We start from the raw sequence: 12041 nt of genomic DNA on the forward strand, positions 1-12041 counted from the left end.
TTTTTTGGGCATCTAAAATCTCATAAGCCATTATGATCCGATATTTAGAGATCATTTGGAGAAAGTTATGATTTCAAAAGTTCACTATCTTTCCCCAGAGCTTCAGAACGAGTTTATAGAAATTTGTGCCAAGTATTTTGCTATTATCGGTGATGCTATTCCACGTTGACTACGTTCATTTTGCGCTAACTCCATTTCAATTCGAAAGCAACAAATTCTACAATTCAAGAACGGTTTTTGGCTTTCGTCAATTGTGACCAAAAAACTGGTCAGAAAATCGCTGATCTAATTTGCCATACTCTAGGTAAACATGAAATCCCATTAAAAGATTGTCGTGCACAAGGGTACGATAACGGCGCCAATATGAAAAGAGCTTACAACGGAGCACTACGGCACATTCTCGGCAAAAACTCGAATGCTGATTACTCGCCTTGTGCAACCCACAGTGTCAATTTATGAGGTGTTGATGCTGCAGAATGTTTTACGGCTGCAATTACTTTCTTCGGAGTTGTACAAAAATGTTTTACTATTTTCAGCAGCACTCCACAACGATGGGACATCCTCAAAAAAATGTACCGAGCTCTCTTCATAGTCTTTCAGCCAAAAGCCAAATTTGACTGCGCAAGCATACGGCAATGTTACCGGCATTCTCAAGTACGTCAACAAGTTCGAATGTATCTTGCTGTCCTCAATTTGGTTCAAAATACTGACTACCATTAATGGAAGAAACGTGGCCCTCCAAGCTAGAAACGCCACCATAGATGTTGAGGTCCGACATCTAGATGCCTTATTAGCTGATTTGAAGTTGATCAGGAACCAATGGGAAACAATTTTAAACGAATGCAAAACAGTTGCTATTCAATTGAACATCTCGCCAAAGCTTCCGGACATTCGAAAGAGAAAACCCAAAAGATGTTCTGAAGATAATTTAAATGAGATTATTACGGATGATTCAGAGTCTGATTTTAAAAACAATACATTCCTGGTGATTGTTGATTCGGTAATCACTGACAATACGGAACGATTTGCAGCTATGAGAAATTTGAGCGAGACGTTTTCCTTTTTGTGGCAATTTGAAGACATGGATGGCCACGGTTCGGGCGAGCAGCAAAATTTTTCGAAAAATACAAGTCGGACATTTCTCAAAGCTTAGAATGCGAAATAATTAACTTGAAACACATTTACGAAGCAAATTTTGATAAAGGTCTGTCACCATTGGAATAGCTAAATGACATCTACATATGCTCAAAATCTGTATACGATTTTTCCCAAAATTTGTGTTGCTTTACGTATCTTTTGCACTATACCTGTCACTGTAGCTAGTGCAGACGTGCGTAAAGCTGGCAGACCCAAGTGCTCAAAAATAAGTTTAAGTTGTTTGAGAATTAAGAGCATTTTAGGTGCTATTTAGGGCCACAAAAGATAATTTAGGTGCTCATTTGGTTTTCGAGATATTCGCAAAAAGGTGTGGGTCTGCTAGGTTAACGTCAAGCTAGCAGACCCAAAATTTAAATTTCATTTTATTTTAAATAAAAAATATATCAAAATTAGGAGCTATTTAGGTGCTTTTTAGGGCCGCAAAAGATAATTTAGGTTTTCATTTCGTTTTCGAGATATTCGCAAAAAGGTGTGGGTCTGCTAGGTTAACGTCAAGCTAGCAGACCCAAAATTTAAATTTCATTTTTTTTAAATAAAAAGTATATCAAAATTAGGAGCTATTTAGGTGCTTTTTAGGGCCACAAAAGATAATTTAGGTTTCCTTTTCGTTTTCGAGATGTTCGCAAAAAGGTGTGGGTCTGCTAGGTTAACGTCAAGCTAGCAGACCCACAATTTAAATTTCATTTTTTTTAAATAAAATGTATATCAAAATTAGGAGCTATTTAGGTGCTTTTTAGGGCCACAAAAGATAATTTAGGTTTTCATTTCGTTTTCGAGATATTCGCAAAAAGGTGTGGGTCTGCTAGGTTAACGTCAAGCTAGCAGACCCACAATTTAAATTTCATTTTTTTTAAATAAAAAGTATATCAAAATTAGGAGCTATTTAGGTGCTTTTTAGGTTCACAAAAGATAATTTATGTTTTCATTTGGTTTTCGAGATATTCGCAAAAAGGTGTGGGTCTGCTAAGTTAACGTCAAGCTAGCAGACCCACAATTTAAATTTCATTTTTTTTTTAAATAAAAAGTATATCAAAATTAGGAGCTATTTAGGTGCTTTTTAGGGCCACAAAAGATAATTTAGGTTTTCATTTCGTTTTCGAGATATTCGCAAAAAGGTGTGGGTCTGCTAGGTTAACGTCAAGCTAGCAGACCCACAACTTAAATTTCATTTTATTTTAAATAAAAAATATATCAAAATTAAGAGCTATTTAGGTGCTTTTTATGGCCACAAAGATAATTTAGGTTTTCATTTCGTTTTCGAGATATTCGCAAAAAGGTGTGGATCTGCTAGGTTAACGTCAAGCTAGCAGACCCAAAATTTAAATTTCATTTTTTTTAAATAAAAAGTATATCAAAATTAAAAATACCGCCTTAATATTAGCGCCTTACCCACTGGCAATAATCGCATTATCTTAGGCGATTTCAATGCCCATCACGATCTATGGCATTCAAACTTGCAGGCAGACAGTATGGGTGAGTAGTTGGCGCCCCTATCGAATCCGTCTAGACACAGTGACAAAGTTCCCATCGCCTTTGGCGACAAAGTGCTGTCGGATGCGAAAAAATGCGCGAGCGCTTTCTGCCGACAATATATAATGCATCCTACGGTTGACAAAGATAGACGGAGAGCCAATAGACATGCACATAAACACAAATTCAGCGCGTCACCAATCACCATCACCGCTAGGGAGGTTGAGGACGCCATTGGTCCCGCTAAACCATCCAAAGCAGGGCCCAGACGGCATAGCCATGCCGATGCTTAAAAACCTAGGGAAAAAGGGTTTCAAATATTTAGCGCATGTCTTCAACCTGTCTCTTTCCACCTTTGTCATACCCGATAAATGGAAAATGGCCAAGGTGGTCCCGCTACTAAAGCCTGGGGAACCAGCTAACATAGGTAAGTCATATCGTCCGATATCTCTCCTATCGCCAGTGGCATAGACGCTTGAAGCCATTTTGCTCCCTTATTTCCAAGCACATTTGCAGCTAGCCCCTCATCAGCATGGCTTCAGAAAACTCCATAGCACTACCTCCGCGCTAAATGTCATTGGCACCCAGATAAATTGCGGTTTGAATCAATACCCCCACCATAGAACAGTACTCGTAGCGCTAGACCTATCAAAATCCTTTGATACGGTCAACCATGGCTCGTTACTGCAAGACCTGGAAGGGTCTACCCTTCCCCCATGCCTTAAAAGGTGGACCGCAAATTATCTGGGTGGTCGGCAGGCATCTGTGCAATTCAGAAACGAAACATCAAAACCAAGGAGAATTAAACAAGGGGTGCGACAGGGTGGTGTCCTATCCCCACTTTTGTTTAATTTCTACATATCCAAGCTACCTTCACCACCGGAAGGAGTCACAATCGTTTCCTACGCCGATGACTGCACGATAATGGCCACAGGCCCAGGCCCAGAGATCGATAAGCTATGCAATAAAATAAACGGCTATCTTCCTGATCTCTCCAGTTTTTTCGCCTCGCGAAACCTGGCATTGTCACCGACTAAATCTTCCGCGACCTTATTTACAACATGGACGCCCCAAATGTTGACCATATTGAACATCCACGTCGATGGCACTACGCTACCGACTGTCCTACACCCCAAAATCTTGGGTGTGACGTTTGATCAGGATCTACATTTTGGTGCGCACGCAACCGCAATTGTTCCGAGAATTCAGAGCCGTAATAAAATCCTCAAATCCCTTGCTGGCAGTACCTGGGGAAAAAATAAAGAAACGCTCATGACCACATACAAAGCAATTAGCCAGCCGATTACGTGCTACGTGTCACCCATATGGTCGCCAAGCCTAAAAACTACCCACTGGAAGAAACTACAGGCCTGCCAAAATACTGCTCTCAGAATCGCCACAGGCTGTCTTCTTGTGTCCCCAGAACACCATCTGCATAATGAGGCGAGAATACTCCCCATCAGGGAGAGAAATGAGATGCTGACCAAACAGTTTCTGTTGAATACCCAGAAACCTGGGCATCCCAACAGACATCTGATTGACGAACCAGCACCGCCTGGGGGCCTAAGGAGTCATCTCCGTAAGCATTTTGAGGAAATACGGCACCTGAGAACCCAGCCGTATGAAGCGAAAAAACACAAGCAGGTCCTTGGTGAACTCCATAGACAGGCGTCGGACCTTTATGTCGGGAATTGCCCGGTGAATCTAGTACTTGAAGAAAAATATGCAGAACTCGCGGAAGAGGAACGCATACTCCCCAGGGAAACGCGTGTCACTCTTGCTCAACTTCGTTCTGGATACTGTAACAGGTTAAACTCTTACCTATCCAGAATCAACCCCGACATACAAAATGTATGCCCCGCTTGCAATGTGTCCCCACATGACACCAACCATCTCTTTAATTGTAATGTGGAACCAACGCCTCTAACACCCCTTTCCTTATGGTCCATCCCTGTTGAAACGGCAAGTTTCCTTGGACTCCCGTTAGAGGATATTGATGAAATTTGTGATCGGTCGCGGCTATTAGTTGGGCGAGCATTGCTACAACAACAACAACAACAACAACCCACACCTTTTTTGCGAATATCTCGAAAACGAAATGAAAACCTAAATTATCTTTTGTGGCCCTAAAAAGCACCTAAATAGCTCCTAATTTTGATATACTTTTTATTAAAAAAAAAAATGAAATTTAAATTTTGGGTCTGCTAGCTTGACGTTAACCTAGCAGACCCACACCTTTTTGCGAATATCTCGAAAACGAAATGAAAACCTAAATCATCTTTCGTGGCCCTAAAAAGCACCTAAATAGCTCTTAACTTTGATATACTTTTTATTTAAAAAAAAATGAAATTTAAATTGTGGGTCTGCTAGCTTGACGTTAATCTAGCAGACCCACACCTTTTTGCGAATATCTCGAAAACGAAATGAAAACCTAAATTATCTTTTGTGGCCCTAAAAAGCACCTAAATAGCTCCTAATTTTGATATACTTTTTACTTAAAAAAAAAAAAATGAAATTTAAATTGTGGGTCTGCTAGCTTGACGTTAACCTAGCAGACCCACACCTTTTTGCGAATATCTCGAAAACGAAATGAAAACCTAAATTGTCTTTTGTGGCCCTAAAAAGCACCTAAATAGCTCCTAATTTTGATATACTTTTTATTTAAAAAAAATGAAATTTAAATTGTGGGTCTGCTAGCTTGACGTTAACCTAGCAGACCCACACCTTTTTGCGAATATCTCGAAAGCGAAATGAAAACCTAAATTATCTTTTATGGCCCTAAAAAGCACCTAAATAGCTCCTAATTTTGATATACATTTTATTTAAAAAAATGAAATTTAAATTGTGGGTCTGCTAGCTTGACGTTAACCTAGCAGACCCACACCGTTTTGCGAATATCTCGAAAACGAAATGAAAACCTAAATTATCTTTTGTGGCCCTAAAAAGCACCTAACTAGCTCCTAATTTTGATATACTTTTTATTTAAGAAAAATGAAATTTAAATTTTGGGTCTGCTAGCTTGACGTTAACCTAGCAGACCCACACTTTTTTGCGTATATCTCGAAAACTAAATGAAAACCTAAATTATCTTTTGTGACCCTAAAAAGCACCTAAATAGCTCCTAATTTTGATATACTTTTTACTTAAAAAAAATGAAATTTAAATTGTGGGTCTGCTAGCTTGACGCTAACTTAGCAGACCCACACCTTTTTGCGAATATCTCGAAAACGAAATGAAAACCTAAATTATCTTTTGTGGCCCTAAAAAGCACCTAAAAAGCTCCTAATTTTGATATACTTTTTATTTAAAAAAAATGAAATTTAAATTGTGGGTCTGCTAGCTTGACGTTAACCTAGCAGACCCACACCTTTTTGCGAATATCTCGAAAACGAAATGAATACCTAAATTATCTTTTGTGGCCCTAAAAAGCACCTAAATAGCTCCTAATTTTGATATACCTTTTATTTAAAAAAAATTAAATTTAAATTGTGGGTCTGCTAGCTTGACGTTAACCTAGCAGACCCACACTTTTTGCGAATATCTCGAAAACGAAATGAAAACCTAAATTATCTTTTGTGTCCCTAAAAAGCACCTAAATAGCTCCTAATTTTGATATACTTTTTATTTAAAAAAAATGAAATTTAAATTGTGGGTCTGCTAGGTTAACGTCAAGCTAGCAGACCCACACTTTTTTGCGAATATCTCGAAAACGAAATGAAAACCTAAATTATCTTTTGTGGCCCTAAAAAGAACCTAAATAGCTCCTAATTTTGATATACTTTTTATTTAAAAAAAAAATGAAATTTAAATTGTGGGTCTGCTAGCTTGACGTTAACCTAGCAGACCCACACCTTTTTGCGAATATCTCGAAAACGAAATGAAAACCTAAATTATCTTTTGTGGCCCTAAAAAGCACCTAAATAGCTCCTAATTTTGATATACTTTTTATTTAAAAAAAATGAAATTTAAATTGTGGGTCTGCTAGCTTGACGTTAACCTAGCAGACCCACACTTTTTGCGAATATCTCGAAAACGAAATGAAAACCTAAATTATCTTTTGTGTCCCTAAAAAGCACCTAAATAGCTCCTAATTTTGATATAATTTTTATTTAAAAAAAACAAAATTTAAATTTTGGGTCTGCTAGCTTGACGTTAACCTAGCAGACCCACACCTTTTTGCGAATATCTCGAAAACGAAATGAAAACCTAAATTATCTTTTGTGGTCCTAAAAAGCACCTAAATAGCTCCTAATTTCGATATATCTTTTATTTAAAATAAAATGAAATTTAAATTTTGGGTCTGCTAGCTTGACGTTAACCTAGCAGACCCACACCTTTTTGCGAATATCTCGAAAACGAAATGAAAACCTAAATTATCTTTTGTGTCCCTAAAAAGCACCTAAATAGCTCCTAATTTTGATATACTTTTTATTTTAAAAAAATGAAATTTAAATTGTGGGTCTGCTAGCTTGACGTTAACCTAGCAGACCCACACCTTTTTGCGAATATCTCGAAAACGAAATGAAAACCTAAATTATCTTTTGTGGCCCTAAAAAGCACCTAAATAGCTCCTAATTTTGATATACTTTTTATTTAAAAAAAATGAAATTTAAATTGTGGGTCTGCTAGCTTGACGTTAACCTAGCAGACCCACACTTTTTGCGAATATCTCGAAAACGAAATGAAAACCTAAATTATCTTTTGTGTCCCTAAAAAGCACCTAAACAGCTCCTAATTTTGATATACTTTTTATTTAAAAAAAATGAAATTTAAATTGTGGGTCTGCTAGGTTAACGTCAAGCTAGCAGACCCACACTTTTTTGCGAATATCTCGAAAACTAAATGAAAACCTAAATTCTTTTGTGGCCCTAAAAAGCACCTAAATAGCTCCTAATTTCGATATATCTTTTATTTAAAATAAAATGAAATTTAAGTTGTGGGTCTGCTAGCTTGACGTTAACCTAGCAGACCCACACCTTTTGCGAATATCTCGAAAACGAAATGAAAACCTAAACTATCTTTTGTGGCCCTAAAAAGCACCTAAATAGCTCCTAATTTTGATATACTTTTTATTAAAAAAAAATGAAATTTAAATTTTGGGTCTGCTAGCTTGACGTTAACCTAGCAGACCCACACCTTTTTGCGAATATCTCGAAACGAAATGAAAACCTAAATTATCTTTTGTGGCCCTAAAAAGCACCTAAATAGCTCCTAATTTTGATATATTTTTTATTTAAAATAAAATGAAATTTAAGTTGTGGGTTTGCTCGGTTGACGTTAACCTAGGCAGACCCACACCTTTTTGCGAATATCTCGAAAACGAAATGAAAACCTAAATTATCTTTTGTGGCCCTAAAAAGCACCTAAATAGCTCCTAACTTTGATATACTTTTTATTTAAAAAAACATGAAATTTAAATTTTGGGTCTGCTAGCTTGACGTTAACCTAGCAGACCCACACCTTTTTGCGAATATCTCGAAAACGAAATGAAAACCTAAATTATCTTTTGTGGCCCTAAAAAGCACCTAAATAGCTCCTAATTTTGATATATTTTTTATTTAAAATAAAATGAAATTTAAGTTGTGGGTCTGCTAGCTTGACGTTAACCTAGCAGACCCACACCTTTTTGCGAATATCTCGAAAACTAAATGAAAACCTAAATTATCTTTTGTGGCCCTAAAAAGCACCTAAATAGCTCCGAATTTTGATATACTTTTTATTTAAAAAAAAAATGAAATTTATATTTTGGGTCTGCTAGCTTGACGTTAACCTAGCAGACCCACACCTTTTTGCGAATATCTCGAAAACGAAATGAAAACCTAAATTATATTTTGTGGGCCCTAAAAAGCACCTAAATAGCTCCTAATTTTGATATACTTTTTATTTAAAAAAATGAAATTTAAATTGTGGGTCTGCTAGCTTGACGTTAACCTAGCAGACCCACACCTTTTTGCGAATATCTCGAAAACGAAATGAAAACCTAAATTATCTTTTGTGGCCCTAAAAAGCACCTAAATAGCTCCTAATTTTGATATACTTTTTATTTAAAAAAAATGAAATTTAAATTTTGGGTCTGCTAGCTTGACGTTAACCTAGCAGACCCACACCTTTTAGCGAATATCTCGAAAACGAAATGAAAACCTAAATTAACTTCTGTGGCCCTAAAAAGCACCTAAATAGCTCCTAATTTTGATATACTTTTTATTAAAAAAAAATTAAATTTAAATTTTGGGTCTGCTAGCTTGACGTTAACCTAGCAGACCCACACCTTTTTGCGAATATCTCGAAAACGAAATGAAAACCTAAATTATCTTTTGCGGCCCTAAAAAGCACCTAAATAGCTCCTAAATTTGATATACTTTTCATTTAAAAAAAAATGAAATTTAAATTTTGGGTCTGCTAGCTTGACGTTAACCTAGCAGACCCACACCTTTTAGCGAATATCTCGAAAACGAAATGAAAACCTAAATTAACTTTTGTGGCCCTAAAAAGCACCTAAATAGCTCCTAATTTTGATATACTTTTTATTAAAAAAAAAAATGAAGTTAAAATTTTGGGTCTGCTAGCTTGACGTTAACCTAGCAGACCCACACATTTTTGCGAATATCTCGAAAACGAAATGAAAATCTAAATTATCTTTTGTGGCCCTAAAAAGCACCTAAATAGCTCCTCATTTGATATACTTTTTATTTAAAAAAAAATGAAATTTAAACTTTGGATCTGCTAGCTTGACGTTAACCTAGCAGACCCACACCTTTTTGCGAATATCTCGAAAACGAAATGAAAACCTAAATTATCTTTTGTGGCCCTAAAAAGCACCTAAATAGCTCCTAATTTTGATATATTTTTTATTTAAAATAAAATGAAATTTAAGTTGTGGGTCTGCTAGCTTCACGTTAACCTAGCAGACCCACACTTTTTTGCGAATATCTCGAAAACCAAATGAGCACCTAAATTATCTTTTGTGGCCCTAAATAGCACCTAAAATGCACTTAATTCTCAAACAACTTAAACTTATTTTTGAGCACTTGGGTCTGCCAGCTTTACGCACGTCTAGTGCAGAACGTTCCTTCAGCGTCCTTTCAAGAATCAAAAACTTTCATAGATCGTGTTCATCTCAAAAGCGAGTTTCAGGATTTGCCACGCTTTGTGTTGAATCCGTTTTGGCAAGACAGTTAAATTTTGATATTATTATAAAAAATTTTGCAGCGAAAAAGCAAAAAAAAAACCACTCTTTGATATCCGATTCTTCTATATTGAATAATTAACATTTATAATCATCATTAAATTTATAAGAAATGTATTAAAATGTTACCAAAAAACTAGAAAAGATTATTTGAAACACTATGTGGCTGTTAAAAGAGAATTTTATTTCTACGTTACAATAAAATAGTATAAATAGTAAATATTCTGTGTTAATTTTATTTTCAGATCTTAGTCAAAAAATCATTTAGTTGACCTGGTAACATTTTTTTTATGTAATCCATCAATAATGATTCATGAATGAGACGTCATTAATTCAAATTAATCAAATGTATTTTTTATAGGGGGCCGTAAATTGTTTAGTCCCGGGCCCGGATTTTCTCTCTACGGCCCTGGCTGCATGTGTTCTGTGCACGCTTTTTCACGAATACTTCTACAGTCTAAATTTTGAACAAATATTGATTTAGTCATATATGCAGTACAAAAAAAAATTTAATTTTTAGGCTCGAACCTATTCACAAATATTAAATAATTGATCCAATATTTTAAGGAATTCATCTTTAATTTTATTGATTCACCATGTACAAATAGCATTGTTCTTTGGCAAGACATAATCAGACAAATTCTAAATATTCTCGCGGAATTTTGTTCTCGCGGATTTTTTTATTCCCGCGGAAAAATTCCTCCAATTCTTTTCTCCTAGGGAGAAGAAAAATTGGGTAATAAGAATTTCGAATTTTCGAAGTCAGCTGTTTTGTCAATTGAAATTTCGTTGCGCATTTCCTATTTTGTTTAAAAAATTTAAAAGTTTAATTATTGTTGCGAATTTGTTTGAAATTAAGAAATAAGGTATAAACAATGCACATTATTGCATTTCATGTGGTATTCACTGAAATGAGAAATGAATTGGTGCCACAGCAACATCAACAGAGGAGCATAAGAAGAAGACGGCGGGATAACACAAATCCGCCGGAGTTGCCTGTTTTCATTCTACAAAGCAATTTTCTGGAGGCCACTTCGAGTTGAGTTCGCCTTTCGCCAAAATCTAATCATCATCATCATCATCATCCTCCTCAACTCCTATTGGAGCATAGGGCCTCGACCACCGACTTAAATCTTATTCTGTTAGGTGCAGTTCTTGTGATGTCATTCCACGTATATCCTGCGTCTTCGAGTTCTTTATCCACAGTTCTGCGCCAAGTTTTCGCAGGTGCACCAGGTCGCCGGCTTCCTTGTGGATTCCATCGCAATGCTTGCCTGGCTATATTTACTGGAGGTCTTCTGAGAGTGTGACCAATCCACGACCATTTACGCTTGGTTATTTCTGTGGTAGCCTTAGGTTGATTTGTTCTAGACCATAAGTCGTCATTTGAAATTCTTTCCGGCCATCGAATTTTCAGGATTCGGCGCAGACATTTATTAATAAACACTTGTAGACGTTTCTGAATTGAAGTTGAGCTTTTCCACGTCTCGCAAGCATAAAACAGTACTGATTTAACATTCGAATTAAACAGTCGAAGCTTCGTTTTTAAAGATATTTGGCTGGACCTCCACACGTTTGCCAGTTGCCCAAAAACCATTCTTGCTTTGTTTATGCGAGACTGAACGTCCTCATCTGCACCGCTCTTATTTGAGACAATACTACCAAGATAAACAACGGACTCTACACCTTCGATTTCATTTTCGTCAACCGTAAGCGTCAATGGCCTTGATGAAATACTATAGCCGCATCTTATGACTTTGGTTTTCGCTGTATTGATGCTTAGTCCGGCCTCCTTTGCATGTGTGTTGACAGCTTCTAAATTGTGTTGAAGGTCAGTACTTCTGTGGCTTAGCAGACAGACATCGCCTTCATATTCTAAATCCCCTAGCTGAGTGAAAGGCGTCCACTGTACACCGTGTCCACCATTTTCTGCGTTCCTCATAATCTCGTCTAATGCCAAGATAAACAAGAGCGGCGAGAGTATGCATCCCTGTCGCACCCCGCTTTTAATTTTGAAGGGTTCTGAGAGGCGCCCATCGTGACTGACCCGGCACTTAAATTCGGCATACATTGCCTTTATAATGTTGATTATTTTATTGGGCATCCCTCGTTTTCGTAGTATTTCCCAATATATATTTCCTGTCGAGACTATCAAAAGCCGTTTTAAAAGTCGATAAAAAGTAAATAAGCTGATGTTCTGAATTCACAGCATTGTTCAACAATGATT

General features: G+C 36.6%; 1 protein-coding gene across 5 annotated transcripts in view; it reads left to right on the top strand.

Annotated features, from left to right (window-relative positions):
• sns (sticks and stones) overlaps positions 1–12041 on the top strand; it is a 1009476-nt gene that overhangs the window by 73692 nt on the left and 923743 nt on the right. The gene's annotated exons all lie outside the window — the stretch shown is intronic.

This window comes from Eurosta solidaginis, chromosome 3 (genome assembly GCF_040869045.1).
Source record: "Eurosta solidaginis isolate ZX-2024a chromosome 3, ASM4086904v1, whole genome shotgun sequence".
Classification (NCBI taxonomy): domain Eukaryota; kingdom Metazoa; phylum Arthropoda; class Insecta; order Diptera; family Tephritidae; genus Eurosta; species Eurosta solidaginis.